At 48.0% G+C, this 21,762-nt stretch overlaps 1 protein-coding gene across 6 annotated transcripts in view; it reads left to right on the plus strand.

The window, feature by feature from the left end:
• CUX2 (cut like homeobox 2) overlaps positions 1 to 21,762 on the plus strand; it is a 258,613-nt gene that overhangs the window by 163,832 nt on the left and 73,019 nt on the right. The gene's annotated exons all lie outside the window — the stretch shown is intronic.

Below are 21,762 nucleotides of genomic sequence, written 5' to 3' on the forward strand. Positions count from 1 at the left end.
CATGGGGCTGAACCTCCCCCCCTCCTCTTGGCTTGACTTTGCGACCAGGATTCTGAAAATGTCCGCTTGTCCTGCTGGCAAGGGAGGCAGGCGGGGAAGAGAATGGAGTTACACTGAGGCAGGGTAGTGCAAGGGGAAGCCATTTGTCAAATGTTCCATCTTCAGGGGGGCTCTTCTCAGTCTCCCTGGATTCAGGCAGGACCTGGGAAGGATTGGCCCTTCTCCGAGCTCTCCGGTGGAGATGCAGTTTAAGTCTGTCGTCCGCCAAGCACCACATTACTTTAAATCTGTCTCTTTGGAACCGCGTAAGCGCATAAGGCAATATTAAAGTAAACAATAACTAGATTTACACAAATGTCGCTGATTTCCATATTTTTCATCCCTTCATTTTATTACTCAGTTGACTGATGTGCTTATTTATTTATAGGGCCATCCAGTATTGATTCATTTGGTTGTGAGGTGCCTGATCTGAAAGAGGACGGCAGCGGGCTGGGGCGGGAGCTGGGGGAACATACCAGAAAGACCAATATTGTTGGGAATTTGTTGTCATGGCTTTGTGTTTTTAAAAAAGAGGTTCCCATCTGCCAGGCCCTGGTCCCATGAGGGGCTCTCAGTACACAAGCCCTCTCAGGCAGCTGATCCTCAGGGCAGCCCAGAGATAGGCACTGAGCGTCACTTTCTCAGCTGTGCCCTTGCTTCGGCTGGTATGGACAGAGCTTCTCTTAGCCACTTAAAGCCTCAGTTTCCCTATCTGTTCATGGGAGTAAAGACACTCCTGATCTTTTTTGTGTTGTATAAGGACTGAGAAATAATGTAATGCCTGGCACACAGAGAGCTGCCAGGCAGTAAAGAGCAGACTTCGGAGCCAACCTGGGATGAACCCTGCCTCTGCCGGTTCCTCACTGTTTGACCTTGGACAAGTTCCTTAGCCTCTCTGTTACTTTGTCTTCTTATCTGTAAAACTGGGTAATCATTCTATCTCCTTCATAGGGTCATGACTGAGGAAGAACAAAGTGCTTAGAACATTGCTTTATTTTAGTGGTCCTGGTTATTTTATTATTCCTGTTATCCATCACCTCCAGTGCCTCTGCTCGTCTTGGACTGGATTCTACCTCTTTCTGAGTTTGTGTTCAAGGCTTTTCTCCAAAAGGGGGGGCTTGCTATCCCTGAAGGAAACAGCCGTGACTTACATCACCTTTTCAATAGGAGAAAGAGTTCAGTGTTAACGTTTGGATAATGATCCAGAGATTACCCCAGTGCCACGTGGCAGAAAGCACGTGCAAATCAGACTGAGACAGGCCCAGCCTGAATCTCAGTCCTGCTGCTTCCCTAGCTGTGTGGCTGGGGAGAGGTTCCTTAACCTCTCTGAGCTTCAGCTTTTCTCCTCTCACCAATGAAGTTAGCAGTAAGGATTCAAAGAACTAAGGGTAGAGGCAGTTGACACCGTGTCTGGCACACAGCTGGTATTCAGTAACTCACTGAGAGAGAGCAAGTTTTAGTGGGTCCGAAAGGGAAGACGAAGCTGAATTCTCATTTCCAAATCTATGTAGCATGTTGAATTCACTGTTTTAATAGCTGAGGATCTCCAAATAACTTCGTTAATTTTCTTAAGAGGGCTTTCCATCGTCCCTTTAATGTACCAAAAAGACTACATTTGTCTGGAGTTTTATTCCTGAAACCCCTGCTTTCCTGATGATCTATTGACTAATCCGTCCCAGCCGCCAGGTCCCTCCCCGTGCCTCAGGGGAGAAACGGCGCCAAAGAAAGGTGTTAATAAAAAGCATCTTCTTCGTCCAGAACAAACTGCTCACGCACAAGCCGTTTATAATCCAAATTTGATTTTCATTTTAATTTTTTTAATGAGGGTTCATCCTTTATGCCACTTCCCTCTCGCGATCCACCAGGCTCCAGGCTCAGAGCTGAGGATTCCCAAGTGGGCATTAATCACCTCCCAGGAATATTCCCTGAGGCAAACACCGTCTCAAGTCACATAAAGTAGCCCATAAAACGCCAGGGCTGAATATCGTACCCGTCATTCCTTCTTCCCCAGTGTGAGCCTCTTGTTGAAATATAACATGTTCAAGTTCATTCCTTAATTTCACTTCACCGGCCGTGGCGTATAAAGAATCTGGGCATCCTCTTTATCTCTTCATTCCGTATGTGTGTGGCCTTTTTTTTCTTTCTCGTGTGTATGTGTGTGCATGTGTGCGTGTGTGTGCCACGCACTCACACTGGTGGGAGGGGTGCGGAGAGGAAGTGAATTTGCCCTGCTGTGAATCAAGGAAGGTTTTTCTCTCCGCCTTGATTGCTTAAAGGACAGTCTTGATTCCCCCTGTTCAGGGAAACAAAGACAGCCAGAGAAGGTGGCTTAATGGAGACAGCTTGAAATGGCCAAAGTTTGAATATCCTTGCGCGCAGAGAAAAGAGCAAGACGAAAGCCCCGCTAATTACAAAAGTTGCTTTATGAAAGATAATTCAAAGCAATAATTTAGCAAACATAATCAAGTCGCACAGATGGGGTTGTTGATGGATGGATTGCAACATGCAATTAGCAGCTCTCGCAGTTACATATCATTAACCCTCCGAGCACAAAAATTATTTTCTCATTATTAGTTGAAAAGGTAAAATTAAGCTGACTAGACAGTAAAGGAACAAACTACAATTAATTACCTTCATTTATTACAGTCATTATTTTAAACTTATTTTTACTTGGAGAGCGAGATGAAAACATCTAAATTAAAAGTTTTGTTATGCTAAACCAGAGGTGAAACTTTTCTAAGGAGTGTGTGTGCTGGCCCAGCCAGGAAAACAGCAGGACCACTGCAAGGGTTTTTTTTTTTCTCTCTGCTTCCTTCTTCTTCCACCAGGAAGGGGATGTGGCCTGTGAGATAGAAAACCCTTTGGCGGAGTCAGAGCAGACACATTAACCAGGGCCTGATGGAAACACTGCCATTTGGGACCCACGGGGGCTGCTGCCTCCTCTGACCCCCTAGGGTCTAAGTCCCAATCAAACACTGACAAACACGTGACGTTGGCAGGTGCCTTCACGTCTCTAAGCCACTGATTCCTCATGACAGCTCCTAGGATTGCGTGAGTTCAGTGAGATCCTCTGTCAGGTGGCTGGCGAGTCATTGGTTCTCATCATGGGGGGGTGTGTTTGGTGGCACGGAGCCAAGATATGCTCTCTCTGTCCTCTCAGGACCCAAGGAGTTTGTGCAGCATGACCACCCTCTCAGAGCTTAGAGATGAGACCGAGGTACCACTTATAAGAGACATACTCATCATCTGTTGAATCCCTGCAATCACTTATTCACTCAACAAACCTTCACGTTATCCCTATTGCATATCAGGTGGTGTTCTAGGTGCTGGACACAGTGAAGGTCATGACCTGGCAGTCAACTAGATGCTTCTTGATGTGGGGGAGGGCAAGTGGGCAAGTATTTGTGTCAGTTCCAGAAGGGCCGCCTTTCTACTGGGCGCCTCACAGGTCCACTTAACAGATACTCCTGGAACATTTACTATGTGCCAGGCTGTAAGCGAAAGCTGTGGAAGGTCCAGAGATGGTGAGACACCATCGCTGCCCTTAAGGAATGTCACTAGGGGTTCATTGAGTCCCTGTGATCGAAATAATGCCCAGTCATGTCAAGAGCTCATGGGAGGCCTCTTGATTTCCTCCCAGAGCTTCTGCTTCTTTGCTGAACCTCACACACTACCTCCCAGGCCCTGCATAACTGCATTCTGTCCGACATTCCCCCACAAGAGATGGAGCTTGGTTTCCATTCTTTGAATCTGGGCCTGATGGAGGTGACCCTCTGCCAGTAGCAGGTGGAGGCCTTCAGCAGACTTGTAGTGCTGTCTCTTGCGTCTTCCAGCCCCACCTGTATGTAGGCCCTGGGGGATGAGATTCCATATGCAGGAGAAAAGCTGGGAGCACCAAGGCCCCAGCACCAGTCAAGGAGCCATGTTGGCCATCCAGCTCAGTGGAGCCATCAGGCAATGCAGCTGTAGCAGCCACCTGGCTGTGACTGCCTGAGAGATGACAAGAGAACTGCCCAGCTGAGCCCCATCAACCCATAAAAGCATGAGAGATAATAAGAAGTAATTGCTCTGGGCCACTCCATTTTGGGGCGGCTGGTTACACAGCAGTAGATCACCAGAATAGCCAGGATTCGAGAGCGCCAAATTCTTTCCCCTCTTTCCCCTGATGCTCAGCTGTCTTCTGCTTCTCTCCTCTCCCCTCTCTCTTCCACCTTCTCCTCCCCTCCCTCAGCCTTTTAGCAGATTTCAGCCTTCTCAAAACATTTCCCCCAGCACCAAGTTCTTTGGCGTCCATCTCTGGAGAGCACAGCCTCCCCGCCCCCCGCCCCTCCAATTCCAGAGGGAGAGGGCCGGTTGCTCCCAGAGCAAAGTGCCTCATGTTGCCCTGCAGACACTGAGGTGGGGAGGGTCAACAGTTTAGAAGATTCTGTCTCTTCTCCTTTGTATTTCTTCTGATGGGATTGAGGTACAACTCTGAGACAAACCCCAATGGCCAAAGGAGTCTAGAGCAGACCCAGTGGAAGGTTTGTGTATGGAGGAGCAGAGAGGTGGTGTTGAAATAGAGATTTGCAAGAAAGCAAAAGATGGAGTCTCCCTGCCTCCCCTGCAGCTCATGTAGGTGGCAAAATAGAGCACTGTGACCTCCAGCTTGACGGCTCTGCCTCTGTGGATGTTTGTTGGGTGAGTGGACAATTTAGTCAATCAAGGAGCAAGTAAATATGTTTACCTGTAGTCCGGTCAGGTATCCTCTACTATGTCATCTCTGAAGTGGGATGGGGACACTTGTCCCCCGATTCACATGGGATCAGGGGTGCCACAATGGTCAGAGATATAAGATGTTATGACCTGCTGTAGTTCGAAGCTTTCCAGAATCTTCCCTGCAGGCCTCACCAAGGCCAAAGGTGCCAACACTGTCTCCCCTGAGTCCCTCTCATTTTGAGGTGGGCACACAGCTAGAAATGCCTTCTTTTGCCCACATTGGCTTGCCAGGATCTTGTGGTTGATCAGACCTGGGCCACGATGCCCATGGTGTCCCCTCCTGATCTGGGTGACTCTAAAGCCTCATTGTCCACTGTTATCATTTAGTAAGCAGCCAGCCTTGGCACTAAAGGAGAACCTTGCATTTGTTAGAGAAGTCTCTCCACGTGACTTTCCTTGCACATCGACTATATGCTGCACACTTTCTAATGGTTATGTCATTTGTTTTCCATAATATGTCTGTCAGGGAGAGGTTCTGTGATTATCCCCTTTTACGTTTGAGGAAACCAAGGGCTCACAGAGGAGGTAGCCAGCACCCATCCAGTGCCTCGGTCTGCACCTGCGGCCAGGAGGGAAGCAAGGGAGCATGGATTCAGGCCCAGGAGGGTGGTGTAGGATGATGAAAGTCCTTAGGGCAGAAACCCCAGGTCATTGGGTCCCACCACTGACCGGCCCCTGCCTGCCTCTCCCCTCAGCAAGCAGACAGCCTGACTCGTTCCTACCTCAGAGTGTTTGTATTTGCTGTTCTCTTTGCCTGATTCACTCCTTTCAAGTGTCAGATCCTCCTCCGGGAGTAAGGAAGCCCTCCCTAACCAGCTCCCCCCCCTCCCCCCGCCACCTTTCACAGCACAGCCCTTACACTTACCCAGCAGGATATTTCCAGGTGCCGGATCATTCAGGCCTTGGGGCTGCTTCCAGGGCTTTGGCTCTGACTTAGAATTGGGTGGGAGCCACAGGAGACTTTAGAGCAGACCAGGTCAGACTCAGGTTTCAATAGGATCCTTCCCAACTGCTAATCAGATGGCATGAGGTAGGGTGTGCTTGGCCTTTCAGAGATGACTGAGAGGAGGTGGCTGTGCCCCTTGTACCCTCTACCTGACCCCCTCTTCACCACCTCCATCCAGTGCCCAAAGCCTGAAATCATTGTTGGCTTGAAGGAACACCACCTGTTCCGGCCCCAAACACTGAGTATCTTTTTTCCCTCCCAGGCACTCAGGGGCAGGGAAGGAGGTCCTAACCCAGGACAAGATTCCAAGGAGGTCAATCCGTGTTCCTGCAGCCGAGCTGCCTGAGAGGGCATGGAGGGGTTCCTCACGGCTCAGCTCACCTAAGACAGACATGTCTCTGCCTGCCCGGGTCCACAGTCCGCCAGCCGGCCCTACAAGCCATGTTGTAACTTGGTCCCTATGCTCTCCTCTTGTTCTGCATGTACCTGCCAGACTCCTGCCCTTCCCTTTGAGCTGAAATTTAATTACAGGGCCCCCCCCTTTTTTGGCCTTTTTACATTGTTTGCTCTTCCAGCTATCTTTGCTGTCCTAATTCCCTTGCTCCCCAAACTACCCTTTGTCAAGAGGCTCCGAGCACTGGCATGACCATCGTTTGTAAGTGAGGTTTATTAGGGCCACAACTAACATTAGATGCATGTAGTCCTGACCAACCAGCAAGATCAGGAAGAAATGGCCTCGCTAACCGGAACCCACTGAGAAAGACAAGCACTGGGGGCATGCGTGGACTCTGGAGCCAGGTTGGCAATAACTTACTTCCTAGCTGTCTGCTTCCTGGCTGTGTGTCCCTGGGCAAGTCACTCGGTCTCTCTGGACCTCAGTTTTCTTGCTTTTCATGGAAATAACCCTCACATCAGTCATAATGAGACTGATGTGAGGGTTGAGCCGATACTTGAAAAGCCCCGGGAATAAAGCCCAGCACGTAGTGCGCGCTTCTTGAACATAAGTCGGCGTTCCACCTGGGTGAGCTGAGACTTGTGTCATCACGTTTATTCTTCCCACAAGCCTCATGAGTAGGCTTCTGGTCTCACCCATTCCTCACATGAGGTCACTGAGGCTCAGCAGCCAGCAGATTTACTGAGCCCTTAGCAAAGTGTCTCATGCGTCCCTACCTGTTGGCAGCAGGTGAGAGAGGCGCTGCTGGTATCGGCCTCTCTTCCAGGTGAGACATGGGTTGCTGGCCTGAGCTCACTCAGCTCTTCACCAGCAGGGCAGAGGATGGGAGAGGCAAACCTCAGCTTGAAGGGCTGAACAGAGGTCTGGGGCTGCAGGAAGCACTGAAGATATAAATTCTAGATTGAGGGCTAAAATTGGACACTTGCAGGTGGTTAGGACCGGGGAGGACCTCATTGCTCAGCCAGATGCATGCCTTTCAGATGTGACCTCGCTGAGCTTTTTCAGCTAGAATCCACTAGGGAAGCCTGACCCATAACGGAAGCTGGGATTCAAACCCAGGTCTGCACACCCAGCCCAGAGTGTAGCATATAGTAATTGCTCAGTAAACAGGGTGTCACGTACAAGATGCCGTGAGGGCTTTATCCCTCTCACTGCCCCCTAGCTCGCACACATGCACACACATTCCCTACCATCTCCTCTTTGATGACTTAATAACCTTGATGGTGCAGTCCTGCTTGGCTCCCATAACGAGTCTTGCCCCTTTGGCTTTACCCTGCCCAGCTTGGGGTAAAACTCAGAATGAACTAAACATCTTTCTGAATTTAATATTAAGAACCCGCCAAAGCGTCATTGAACCTGTCACGCTGCATTACAACCAAATTAAGAACCAGCAGCGATCCTCTTTCACTCGGTATCATATGCCTTATAAAGTAAATTATTAATGCTTTTTTCCCCCCAGTTAAGCAGTTATTTGCAGTTGTTCCGGGTATTTCTCATTAGAAATAACATCATCTAAAGAACGATATTGATTGATTTTTTTTAATCTTGGAATCATGGACGTGAACCACATATTTATATGACATTCCCTTTAACTAGAATTCTCATGCTTTATTTTTATATTATTGATCTTTTTGACACGAATTGCTTTTTGGCCTTGTGCAAACGTTGTAAGCTTTCCGCCTGCAGAGGAATGGGTCGGCGTCTGGGCTGGGCTGGGAAGAGTGATCGCTCCAGCGGCGTGGCGGTAACATTCCCGCACATTTAACAACAATTAGTCTATGCTGACGCCATGGTAGGCTTTCGTGTATGAAAATTTACAAGCCTTTTAATGGACTGCATTATGGAAGGCCATGCGGGGCCAGTCGGTGGGGAGATGAGGCCGCCGGGCACGCATCCATCTTGTGGCACTGTCAGCCAGTGTCTCTTAGCACTCAGATCTGCCCGGGGTTGGGGAATGGCAGGGAGCAAAGCAGAAGCTGCCGCAACAGAAGGCCCACAATGCTATCATGGGACGTGTGGCCATTCTCACGGTCATTCATGCGTCCATCCAGTAGATGTTTGTTGAGCACCTACTATGTGCCAGGCACCTACTACGTGTCCCAACATGAGGTGGTGAGCATTAGTATTCACTCATGTTCAAGAGATAGTTGAGCACTTGCTGTGTGCCAGGAACTGTGCCAAGTACTGACAGTGAGAGGGTGAACACCAATTACTTAATCATTGGGCGCCCTTGGATATAAGCTGAGAGATGCATAGACCTAGGTTCAAATCTCTGTCCTTTGGCAGGGTTTTCAGTGAACCTCAGTTTCCCTGGCTACAAGATAAGGGTAGTAATAAATATAAAATAGGGATCCTCCCAGGGACCCATGCAGATAAAGAACTCGATGTGGTGTGAACCTCCCAGAGGTGGGACCGTAGAATCATGATTATTTGATATCGCTGCTCTCCATCCAGCACCCCGGAACACATATGCACACCCTTGCTTCCCTTTTCAGTTCCATTGAGAACTTCACTCTCCAGCAGACATTTATTTGGCCCCTACTGTTTACCAGAGTGAGTGCCAGGCTCTAGGGATATGGCAATGAGCACCCCAGATCCTATTCCTATCTTCATGGCACTCAGAGCCTAGTGGGAGAGACAGATGGACACACACCCCTCAGTACCACTGCCAGTCATGGCTATGATTGAGTTTCACGTGGCCAGGATATGGGATGGGAGAGATTAAACCAGACCACTCATTCCCTCGTTCCAAAACTATTTCTTGAGCCTCCACTGTGTGCAGACCCTATTGAGGGCCCCTACTGTGGGACAGGGAACAAGAGAGATAGGACCTCTGGCCCTGGGGCACTCAGAGTACTTTGGGGGACATGGCGCATTTACATCTTGCACATAAATTATTTGAAAGGCAGTATGTGCAGCAGTTAGGAGCAGCTCTGGAGCCGGACGCCTGGGTTCAAATCCCTGCCATGCTACTTGCATGGCAAATAACCTGGAGCAAGTTATTTTTCTCTCCATGTGCCTTGATTTCTTCATCTGTAAATGGGACTCATACATACCTTATAAGGTAAGCATGAGGCTCAGAGGAGGTTATAGATAAAAGGCTTAAAGCAATGACTGGTGCAAAGAAAACTGAGAGCCGTGTCAGAGGCTAAGCGCTGACCATGGCTATGACAATATTCTGAATCTGAAATCCTCCAGCAGTGTATTAACTAATGACAGATGAGCTGCCAAGGCAAATACAATTGCACCCAGAATGGCCCCAATCCTGCCTTCCCTTTGATCTAGCAGAGAGGCATGACCCCCTAGGGTTGTTGCCAAGGTGGAGCCCCTAAAGTGTCATCCCCAGATTTAGGTACTGGAGAAGGAACCTTCCTGGATGTGGGTGTCCTCCATGAGGCGAGCCCTGCAAGAAGCCCTCAAGCATCCAGTATCACAGTCTGCCCCTCCCTGTGCCCTGAGCATCAGGAATGAGACCCAGAGAGGTTAAGAAACCCACTTAGGGTCACACAGCCAAGGAAAGGAGAGGCCTGGATGCAGCTTCGAGTCCATCTAATCCCCATACCCAGAGTGGCCTCAATCAGGCAGTTGATGAAGGCAAGGGCACTGGACTTGGGGTCTCCAAAAAAACCAAGTCCAAGTCCCACCAGTGCTCATTGGCTCTGTGGTCTTGGGCATATCACTTCACCAGCCTCAGTCTTCTGCTCTGTAAAATGGTTCTTGTAACTCCATTCACTGTGTTTACTAGAGGGGTGGTGGGAGAGAGACAGACAGATTGCCACGTGGTCACCAGGCAGAAAGGAAACCTTTCCCTCTGACTGACCAGCAGCATCTTTCCTTCTAAGGCTTTGCCACTCAAAGTGTGGTCCGTGGGCCAGCAGCATCCACATCCCCTGGGAGTTCAGTGAAAAGGCAGTCTCAGCCTCCCACCTTCCCCAGATCTCCTGACTCAGAATCTACCCTTGAATCAAGTCCTCTGGAGTGATTCATAGGCACGCTGGAGTTTGAGATGCTCAGCCTTAGACCAGCCCACTGGCTTTCAACCCTGGCTGCCCAAAGGAATCTCCTGACAGCTTTAAAAAAAAAAAAAAAAAAAAAAAAAACACGAGATCTGGGAGTCATCCCAGAGTAGCTGGCATTCTTGGTCTGGTATGAGTCTTGGGCATCAGGATTTTTTTTTATCATGTTATGTTAGTCACCATACAGTACATCATCAGTGTTGATATAGGGTCCGTGATTCACTGTTTACATATAACACACAATGCTCCGTGCAATACGTGCCCTCCTTAATACCCATCACCGGGCCAGCCCATCCTCCACCCCTCCCCTCTAAGACCCTCAGTCGGTTTCTCGGAGTCCACAGTCTGTCATGGTTCATCTCCCCCTGTGATTCCCATCCCTTCATTTCCCCTTCCTTCTCTTAATGTCCTCCCTGCTATTCCTTATGTTCCACAAGTAAGTGAACCCATATGTTAGTTCTCTTTCCCTGCTTGACTTATTTCACTCAGCGTAATCTCTTCCAATTCAATCCATGTTGATGCAAATGGTGGGTATTCGTCCTTTCTGATGGCTGAGTAATGTTCCATTGTATATATGGACCACATCTTCTTTATCCCTTCGTTTGTTGAAGGATAACAGGGCTCTTTCCACAGTTTGGCTATTGTGACATTGCTGCTAGGAAAATCAGAGTTTTTAAAGCTTCTGCTTGTGATTCTAATGTTTGAGGAGCTCTGCCTTAGAGGCTCACCATCTATTGGAGAAGGCTGTCAGGGAAAATAACCAGGGCATGCTTGTCAATGCTGAACAATGGCACGGGGTGAGTGACTTGTGTCATCTGCCACTTTCCGTGGTGTAAATCCTCTCAGCACGGAGTTGGGAAGAGCTGCACCACTCACCATGCAGACGTAATAGATGTGAGTAGCCTCAAAGCACAGAGACAAGTGAAATACAGTCAAATAATTACGAAGTAATGAGTACTGAATATGTATTTCCTTTTTTTCCCAAATTTTTGTGGCAAAATGCACATAACTTATAATTGACCATATTACTGCTTTTAAAAGTACAGTTCAGTGACGTTAAATACATTCACACTGTTGTGCAACTGTAGTCAACATCCATTTCCAGAACTCTGTTCATCTTCCCAAACTAAAACTTTGTACCCATTAAACAAAAATTCCCCATTCCCCATGGCTGGCAACCAACACTCGTTTCTGGATCTCACTTTGACAACTCTAAGTAATTCGTATAAGTGGAATCACACAGTTGTTGTCTTTATGTGGCTGGCTAATTTCATTCAGCATAATGTCCTCAAGATTCATCCATTTGTAGTATCGTTATTTTTAATATAAATTATTTATTATAATTATAGGTTCATTTGATTTAATTTTTAATAATGGCTGTGTTTAACAACCAGCTTGCAAAATTCCTGAAAATTTAACACTCGGCTTTTGCACGCTGCTATAGGGCAGCCCCCAGCACAGGACCCTAAGTAATCCCTGTACTAAGTAAGAACAGGGCAGGCTTTAGGACGGAGGTCAGCAAACGATGACCCTTGGGCCAAAGACTGCTTGTATAAATAAAGTTTTATAGGGACACATCCCTGCTCATTCATTTATGTGTCATCTATAGCTGCTTTCATATCACAAGAGCAGAGTTCAGGAGCTGCAACAAAACCTTTGTGGCCTGCAAAACCAAAGATATTTATTATCTGACCCTTTACTGGAGAAGTTTGCTGACCCCTGCTTTTAGGTGTATAGGGAGTAGAAGAGATTGAATCGACTTATTCATTCATTTGTTTACTCAGCAAATATTTGCAGAACGCTTCTGTATGCCAGGCACTGTTCTAGGCACAGGCTCAAATAAGACAAAGTCCATTCCCTCCCAGAGGTGACCTTCTGGGAGATGACAGTCATAATTCAGACACTCACAAAGCAAGTAAATATAATATAATTAACATCTGCAGCAGGGGCTGTGATGGGGAGCTCCATGGGGCTATGAGAGCCTCCTGAGTTGTCAGGGAGGGCTTCCAGGAGGAAATGCCCTGTGAATTAAAGCAAGAGTAGGAACATTAGAGTGTGGCTAAAACCCCAGGAAGGGAAGAATGGCATTCTGGGTAAAAAGAACAATATATGCAAATGCCCTGAGGTGGGAGGGAAGTGAAACCTTCAGGGCTAAAAGGCAGGAGAGGTATCCTGAGTCCCCAGGCCCTCACCTGTGCCCTGGCATCTGTCCACCCCCAGATCCACCCTGCCAAGCACAGCATCACCTTAAATCAGGCTCACCTTGGCATGGTGGTACTCATTGCCTCTCCACCCTCAAAGGCCATTTCCTAAAGAGAGTGGAGAGCCACTCTCTTCCCTCCTGGCCCTAGAGCCCACACTGCCGCAGACAAAGATCTCATATTTATTTTCTCCCTGAGGTTTATAAACTCCTGCCCTATAATAAAATTATTCCCAGCACAAGCACAAAATAATAACAATTAAAATAAATAAAACCAAATACTAGTGGGGACCAACAAAGATTAAGATTAGCCAAATCCTATGTCCTAGAACCAAGCTGAGACCCTGCCCTGAGACACAGAGGTGGGGCCAAGGGGCAGGAGGGTATTTCCATTTCTTCTGGGTACCACATTCCATGCTGGTTGTCTGATATCTGGGATGTTGTGGAATAGTCTAGGAAATTCTAAAGTAGAGATTATTGCTTTTCTTTATAAGGAAGAAACAGTCTCAGAGAGGTTGAGACTTCAAGATCATCTAGCCATCGAGAAGAGCTGGGGTTTGAACCCATGTGTGTCAGCATGAGTCCTAGTAGGCTCATTCCTATGGAAACATCAAACACGACTGGAGTTTATTTCTCACATCACGATCTAGTCTAGTGCTGGTTGATAGGGGGAAGGTGACTCACCGTAGTCATTCAGGGACCCAGGCATGTCCTATCTTCCAGCTCTGTCCTCCACTGTGTTCCAGAGTCCCCTTCATTTGGTTGATACAGGGGGGAAAAGGAAAACATGGTGGATCTCTTGGGCGGTTCTCAAGGCCCAGACCTGGAAGTGGCCACATCATTTTTGCCCACATTCCTTTGCCCAAATCTCAATTACAAGGCCATGTCCAATTTCAAGGGAGGCTGAAACAATAGTCTAACAAGGTATGCCCAAGAAGGAGAGAAAAACTCAGGGTTATATGAGCGCATAACCCTGTCTGCTACCCTACAGACTCCCTGCTTGAGAAAGTACCCCCCTCCTTAGCTGCTGGGGAACAGGATGGGGCCCAGAACACAGAGTTTTGTCCACAGCAGGATCAGTGCATTTGGGACAGATGATTAGGAAATGGAATTCAAGGGTCTTCCAAATCTGGGGGTGGGGGGCAGAAAAGCAAGAGCAAGGAATGAGTTCAATAATTTGGCAGGTGTTATAAAGCCCCTACTATGTGTCCTGCTCTGCACTGGACTGGCAAAGGCAAGAAATGAGTTCTGTCCAACAAGAAGGCCAAGCCGCTCCTGAGGAGCCCAGATTCACAGTGCACTAGGAAAGGACGTAGGAGGAAAACGTCCTATGTGTGCCATGGAGAAAGTGATGGCTTTGTAGGCAGGCAATAGGGAAGACTTCCTGGAGGAGGGGAAGTTGCGCTCAGGTGAGGAAGACAGATAGGATGGAGCACGGAGAGGAGAATGAGGTGTGGCGATGAAGAACACAGGCCTTGGCGTCAGCAGACATGGGTTCGAGCCCCAGCTGGATCACTAGAGAGGTGATCTCAAGCAAGTCACTTACTCTCGTTCCAAACTCTAGTTTCCTCATCGGTAAATTGGTGCCCACCGTAGAGGTTTGCCATGAGGATGAAATGAGATGGTCATTTAGTGACGGTGCCACTGAACCTCTCTGGAGCTATGATCCATGGGCATCGGGGAAGAAGACAAGGCTAGAGAGGACATTCAAGTATGACAGAGGGCCCTGAGTGCTGGGCTTAGTCCACACTTCACCTCCTGGGCAGAGGAGGGGTTGCAGAGTTCCTTTTGGTGTATGAGGACAGCAGCACCAGAAGCCTTTTCTAGAAAGATCCCTCTGGAGGTGTGTGTCATGGAGGGGGTTGACTCAAGAAGCAAAATCTGGAGCAGTTGAGACCTACAGCAATAGTGGTGTCCTGTCCTGAGGCAGGGGCAGAAGAGTGGCAAAGACAAGGCTGGTATGAAAGAGCTTGGAGGTGGGGCCCAGACTTAACGTGGCAGATGGAGATCTCAGGCCCCAGAGGACAACAGGACATGACAGCATAGCAGAAGAGCCAGAGGCAGAGCTGGTTTTGGGAAAACAATCCCAGTTGGTTTGAACACCCAGCCAGGGACTCCTGGACTCAACCTGGCTCTGCCTTTCACCAGCTGTGTGACCTTGAGCAAGTCATCTGCCCTCTCTGAGCCTTAGCTTCTTCATCTGGAAAACAAGGATAATATTATCCCTCCCTAATAGGGTTGTTATTGAAGGAATCTGTAAGATTATGCCTAGCACATAGTAGGTGCTCATGAAATGGTCCTTGTTCTCACCATCATTTTTCCTATTGAGTCAGACCAAAACTAGGTTAAGAAAGGGCAGGTGCTGAACCAGTGGGTTCCTCAGACACTCTGCAGGCTGTGAGGATACTATACTAATAACAACATCAGCAACCAAAGTAGCAGCCAAACCCTCCTGAGTGCTGTGTATATGCCAGGCATTCTTCCAGAACCTCTAAAAGTATTGGCCTTTAACAGAATCGCTGCAACCCTCTGGGATAGGGGTTGTTACTGTGCCTGTCATAGAGATGAGCAAACTGAGGCATGAAGGTCAAACAACTAGGAGACTTGGTGAAGAGCCCAGGAGCTTCTGTTTTGGAGGTCAGCTCTGCCTGGGAGGTAAATAAGTCTACTATGGGCCCTACTCTGGGCCCCAAGGAGTGCCAGGCCCAGCTCTTAACCTCATGCCCTGAGACGGGAGAAAGAGTCTCAAAGAACCCAAAGGACTAGTGGCTACAGCCTGATTCACATTGGTTCAAGAGAAAAGCCCAGAACATTTTATTTTTTGTGTGTGGGACCTGGGTTCAAATTCTGATCTGTCACTTGTGGAGGATCTTTGAGTCATAAAAAGATTTTTTTAAATCTCTCTGCTTTAATTTTCTTTTCTATAATAATTACAAAGATAAATACCAAATAATTGCCAAAAAACACATTGCCTTCTAAAAGCAGCAAAAACTCTTCCAGCATCCAAAACAAAGGAAGGTCACTGTATTCATCCCCATCTGCAGATAGCTTGACTCTGAGTTATCCTGGACAGAGAACTGTTGTGCAGGGTTTCTGAGCCTTTGCACATTCTGTTCCCTTCCCCAGAATGCTTTTCCTCCATAAGCTCCCAGCAAATCCTTGCTTGTCCTTCAAGGCTCCACTCAAATGTGACCTTGACTGTGCTGTCCTAGTCCTCCAGGTCCCTATCTTCACCTGTGCCCCCTGGGCCTTTCTGCCATCCCCTCTGGAAGAGGTTCTTTTAATGGGCAGGGATGATGTTTTGACATCTCTGCCTCTTCTGAAAATTTGCTATCACAGAATCCAGCCCCATTGTTTTCCAAATTAATTTATCCAGTGCTCTCTGCCAGCAGCCCACGTGAGCTCTTAAGAAGGCAGACAACACATGGTATGCCTCTCTGCTTGTAATCCTCCAGTAACTTCCACTGGAGCCCGGAATGAAATCCAGACCTCTGACCAATGAGGCGCTCGGTCCCCCAGCCTCCGCCTTATCTCTCACCCCGTTCCCCTTCCCTCTTTGCATCCTTTATGCACGTTCTTGAACACTTGCCCTCCCCACCTGCTCTTCCCTCTACCTGATGCTCTCACTCCACCAATTTTGTCCACTTCATGCAGGGATTCTTGACCTTGGCACATTGGGCATTTTGGACCAGGTAATTCTGTGTTGTGAGGGCCATTCAGTGCATTATGGGATGCGGACTAGCATCCCTGGCCTGGACCCACTAGATGCCAGAAGGACCTCCCTCTGCAGTTGGACAGCCAAAATGCCTGCAGACAGCACAATTGCTGAGAACCACTGACCTAATACCTACGCGTCTTCCAGATTGCTGTCCAGATGTCACTTTCTCGGGAGGGGCTCTATGATCTCCCCAATTTAATCACACTTCCCTGTTCCTTACACTCACAGCATCCTTCACAATATTTAGCATGGTTTATAAATATATATATTTCTAATTATTCAAATAATGCTTGTCCCTCCCACTTAACCAAAGGAAAGAGGGAGCACTTTGTAGACTATTATGTTCCCAGGTCCCACACAGAGCCTGACACACAGTGGGTGCTACATGAATATTTATTCCATGAATGTTGACATATAGAGAGATTGGCAAACATGACCATGGTGGTTTCCCTGTCCCAGGCAGCATTCTAAGCACTTTACAGATACCAATTCATTATTCCTTATGACCACCTTATGGTAGATGTTATTATCGTAATTTTACAAATGAGAGAAATGAAGTACAGAGAGGTTAGGTAACTTGCCCAAGGTCACAGCTCAGAGGGAACAGAAGAAAGATTTGCACTCAGGCAGTCTGGCTCCAGAGTCCTTTACTTTAACCATTATTTAGTAAGCATCTACTATATGCCATGCCATGGGGATACAGCAATAAATAAGAGGTACATAGCCCACATATATATTATAAAATATATATATACACAGGTATCCCTCTCAGTTCCAGAAAGGTGGCTCTGTTTACAGGTACAGACACTCAGGCACAGAGATGCTGAGATGCTGAGCAAGGTCTCACAGCCAGTTGGCAGCAGAACACCTCTCTTTATTCCAGGCTTTACGTGCTTCCTACTACACCCTGTGTCCACGGAGTAGGGACACTTTGACAATTTAACCAGTCAATTATAATAATATTTTTCTCCTGGAATGTTTAAACAAAAAAAAAAGTTGGCTTGCCAAGGTATAATCATGGCTCAGAGGCCAACCTGACATTAGTTATTAATTAGGCCATTATGCATTCCACAGTGATAATTGCTTTGCTGCAAAGTCACCAAGCATGAAACGGACCCAGCACAGAAACGCAATCTATCAATCTGAGAAGTCGCAGCCCAGTTGCGTTCTCTCACCTTGAGTCGGGTGTACGCCATAGCGGGAAACAAAAAGAAATTAATGATACATCGATAGGCAATAGCAAGCCAGACCCTTCCCGGTCCCGCCCCAGGAGATCACGTGCCTGGGCGCGGGGACAGCATCTAAGTGAAGTTTATCAGCGAAAATGGCCATTTCTCTCTGATCTAGATGGTAGAAATCTGTTCATCTCCTTTCCCTTTTTTTTTTTTTCACCTTGTTATTTAGGAGGAGAGGAAAAAAGCCATCTCTCAGCCATCTGTTTGCCTTGCCTGTTGCTTTTTGTAATGAGTAGGGTGGGGGAACAGCAACACCAGGGATCCTGGCCCATCAGGAGCCATCCAGTACCTCCGTCTGTGTTCTGTCTCTGCCTAAGTTCTGTCCCAGGCCTGAGCAGGGGAGAAGAGAACCCCAGCTCCACCCAAATTTTGGAGTGGGAGGTGTCCGTGTGGAGGGGAGCTGGGAGGCCTGTTTTAAGAGAAAACCTTGGATTGGGGGGGGGGGGAACAAACATCCACTGAAGCTAGCCTTCACAAAGAGAATTTATTACTACGTTAATTGTGATGATATTTATGGGGCATCTGTTGTACACCAGGCACACATTTGTGCCACTGAATCCTCCTAGCAGTGCTATGAGGGAAGAACTGGTATTCTTTCCCATTTTACAGAAGAAACTGTAGCTCATCAAGTTGAGGGGATTTGCCAGAAGGCCTCAGCTAGTTAGCGGTGGAGCTCAGATTTGAACGCAAGCCCGTGTGCACAGCACTCTCCTGAGACCACATGAGGGGCCAGAGAAAGTTCAGCAGGGCTTCCAAGAGGGTGGACGAGGAACCAGAAGGGCTGCGAAACGAGGAGGGCGCTTCTGCTACACAAGGGGCAAGGACCCTCGCCCTGCCACCCTAGGCCAGCTTTCTCACACATGATAGATGGAAGGTGGCCCCCATAACAACCATCTCGGCCTCTGGGTTCACCCCACCACTGATGCCGACAACCCAGACAAATCAAAAGCAACCCGTCTCACATTCAGACCCCTGGGATCATGAAAATCATTAGCCTCGCTTGAGACCAGTGTCGGCCCCTAATGCAGTCAGCTGCGGACGGGAAGATGTCTCAGTACAAACATCGTGGCCCATCTCCGGGGAAGAAAGATCGTAGCCTGGCAAGCTGACTGTCGGGCCTCTTCTGACCTCTTAGCAGTTTGGTCCATTTGTGCTCACACCCACTGCCCACCTCCCTCTCACCTCAGCCTTCACCGTACTAGAGTCACTAGTCCTGCAGATACTTAAAATTTGTTAACAGTTTCTTTTTTAACTGAGATGTAATTTACATATAGCTTATATTAATTTCAGGTGCGCTATGTGTCTCTCTCTTGCCACAATTAAGTCTAGTTAACATGCCTACCACACGTGGTTACTTGTTTGTTTCCTAACAGTAGTTTCTCGGTATCCCCTAATATCCAGGTGATGTTGCAGTGTCCCTGATTGGCTCCTCCGTTGTTTAAATCTTTTTTTGGTCCATATCACGACTCCTACAGGGCCCATTGGGATTGGTTGATGGGCCCAGCTGTCCTGGTTGGACTGGGCTGCAGAACTTCCAGTTATAGGGGCACCTGGGTGGCTCAGTGGGTTAAAGCCTCTGCCTTCGGCTCAGGTCATGATCCTAGGGTCCTGGGATTGAGCCCCGCATCGGGCTGTCTGCTCCTCGGAGAGCCTGCTTCCTCCTCTCTCTCTTTCTGCCTGCCTCTCTGCCTACTTGTGATCTCTGTCTGTCAAATAAAAAAAAATCTTTATTAAAAAAAAAAAAAAAAAAAAAGAACTTCCAGTTATAAAGCTGGGAAGGTCTTTGGCCTAAAACCGGGAAAGCCCCGGGGACAGGCTGGCCACACTACTTCCTCTCATCTGTAAATTCGTTTTCCAGCCCCAGCTTTATTTTTTTTATTTTTTAATTTTTTTGGCAGTTTACGTGTGGAAGTAACTGGACCATTTTTCCTCAAGACTTTCCCCTGATCACAGCTGATTGAACCTTTGTCCATCCTTGGTCTCAAGCAAGGCCAACGATACTCATTATCTCAGGAGTCTGAATTTGAGACTGGCCTAGACAAAGAACAGGATGACAGACCTTGCCCCTTGTAGCAAAAGCTCCTAACTCACTTCTGATTCCTTCTGGTTCCCTGTTCCACCCTCTGGCAAGCCCAGCTGCGCTTTCTCTAGCCCCTCGTATGGTCTCAGGAGAGTGCTGTGCTCGTGGGCTTGGATTCAAGTCCCAGTTCCACCACTAGCTGTGGGACCTGGAGGACATCCCTCAGCTCTAACTGTGTCCCCATGGTATGGTCTGATTTGCTTCTCTGTCCCCTGTGTTTGCCATGCACGGGCAGTTGGATTGGAGACTTGATCACATTCAGGTTCTGTGTTTTCAGTAAGTCTATCCATAGCTGGTGCTGGGTGCTTCCATCCCGAGATACACAACACACCTTCAGTCAATCCCTGGATGGGGGTGGGGGTCAGCTGGAGGCAGGGAGCAGTTTGATCAGTGACAAGCCAGGTATGGCTGCCTGAGGACACCTAAGCCCCTTCCCCCAGTATGTCAAGAAACCTCAGCCAATGTCCTCTGATAGTTAACATTCATCATTAATAATGGAAGCGGAAACCAAGAGATTTCATAGCTGTGCATGGTAATTAAATTATTTACATGAATCTACTCTCACTTGATTATTTCCACGTTTCCCACCAAACATATGCCTTTCCTTCATTTGCTGCCATCCTGGGCTCTCAGTTGGGAGGATGAGAGTTATCGGGGGCTTTGCAAGGGTTGCCTGTCTTTGAGAAAAGAGCAAAGAAGATGGGGTTCCCCATCTGAGCCCCCTCCCCCTGAAAAACGAAGCGCCTTCCCCCAACAAAGTGCAGAGGATGCAGCAACCTTTGCATGTCTAACCTAAAGTGAACTGTTTTTTTTTTATATTTTCTCCCTATAAATCAGGTTTTTCCCAAGTTTTGTCGTATGGGGTAGGGGAAAGGCGAAGAGGGGAAGAGAAAAATTGCTTCCATTAAATTGACTCTGTTAGTGCCCCTGGCAAAGAGAGAATGAGAGAAAGTGTGAAGAGAGCATTTGAACTAAACATTTGCACTGGCATCCTGTGCCAGGTGCTAGTGGACGGGGTCGGGATAGAGGAAAAGAAGCTGGTTGTCCCCCACCCTGGGTGCCTTCTGTTTGTGTCCAGGTACCTGATGAGGTTCCCAGTATAGTAGGGGGAAATGTTGGGGGCAGGGTGCCATTTCATACCCCAAAGCAGGGATACAGGGGCCCAGCAGGTAAGCTGAATGAGCAATGCAGACACAGCTAAGATGACAGGAGTGGAGAGAGGCAAGCCTGCGCTAAGAAGCGGCCTCTGCCCAGCTCAAGCCGACTGTAGAAGTCTGGTCTTGCAGCACAGAATGTAGCCTGAGAGCACAAACTTGGAAACCAGACTGCCTGTCTCCAGATCCCTGCTCTGCCCACTCTTCTGCCTGTGTGACGTTGAGCAAGTGTCTTGACCTCTCTGTGCTTCTGTTTCCTCTAATGGGGACTAGAAACAATACCTTCACCTACCACTGATGTGCTGGAGGGGCTCATACAGTGCCTTCTTTTGCTCAGTGAGGTAGCTTGAATCTGCCACAGTGGGATTATTTATGCCACAGAAACTGGCAAATACTACAAAGCAGGGCCTTTTTTCCCCAACCACATAACCAGGTGTTAAACCTTTGCTAGTACTGCTAGGGCTTTTATGATGAGCATTTTTAGATTTAGTGTGTGTGTGAAACAGGAACAGTGCCTGGCACACTTTAAGTACTCAGTAAGTATTCGCTATTCTTTCTGGGGGGTTGTTTTATAGTCTTGTTATGCAGGAATGTAAGCCTGCTGTGGCCACGTTTTCTAATTTTTCCAGACAAGCTGGAAATCTCAATTTTTATGTAAAAACCTCTTGATTTTTAAATTTTGGCTTAAAATGAACATTTTTTTTAAACTTGAACAAAACCAAGTTCATGAGGGGATTTGGACCACGGGCGGACCCCCTGTTAGCTACTTCAGACTTGGAGGGAGGGGCGATGAGCATCGTCTGATTACTCTAGGCTGTTTCTCACCTCCCACCTTGGCACTCACCCCCTTCCCCCTCCTCTGCACATCAATGACCTGCTCATCCTTTGTGAGCCGGTGCCTCCTCCTTGAAGCCCTCCTCTAGGCAGTGCCCCTGCAAGATAAGCCACTCCCTCCTTGACTCTTTCTCCAAAGTGCTTCTTGCTCTCTGCCCTTTTCCATGGTCTCTCTTACTGTAGGACTTGTCGGCTGGGTTTGGGGTTCATCATCCCCTCATAGTGCTTGGCACACTGAAGATCGTAATGCATAGCAGTAGAATCAACCTCTATTAAGCACCGTCTGTTTGCCAGCCTGTGAGCTGAGCAATATTAATGCATATTACCT

The sequence above is a fragment of the Mustela nigripes genome, chromosome 8, assembly GCF_022355385.1.
Source record: "Mustela nigripes isolate SB6536 chromosome 8, MUSNIG.SB6536, whole genome shotgun sequence".
Classification (NCBI taxonomy): domain Eukaryota; kingdom Metazoa; phylum Chordata; class Mammalia; order Carnivora; family Mustelidae; genus Mustela; species Mustela nigripes.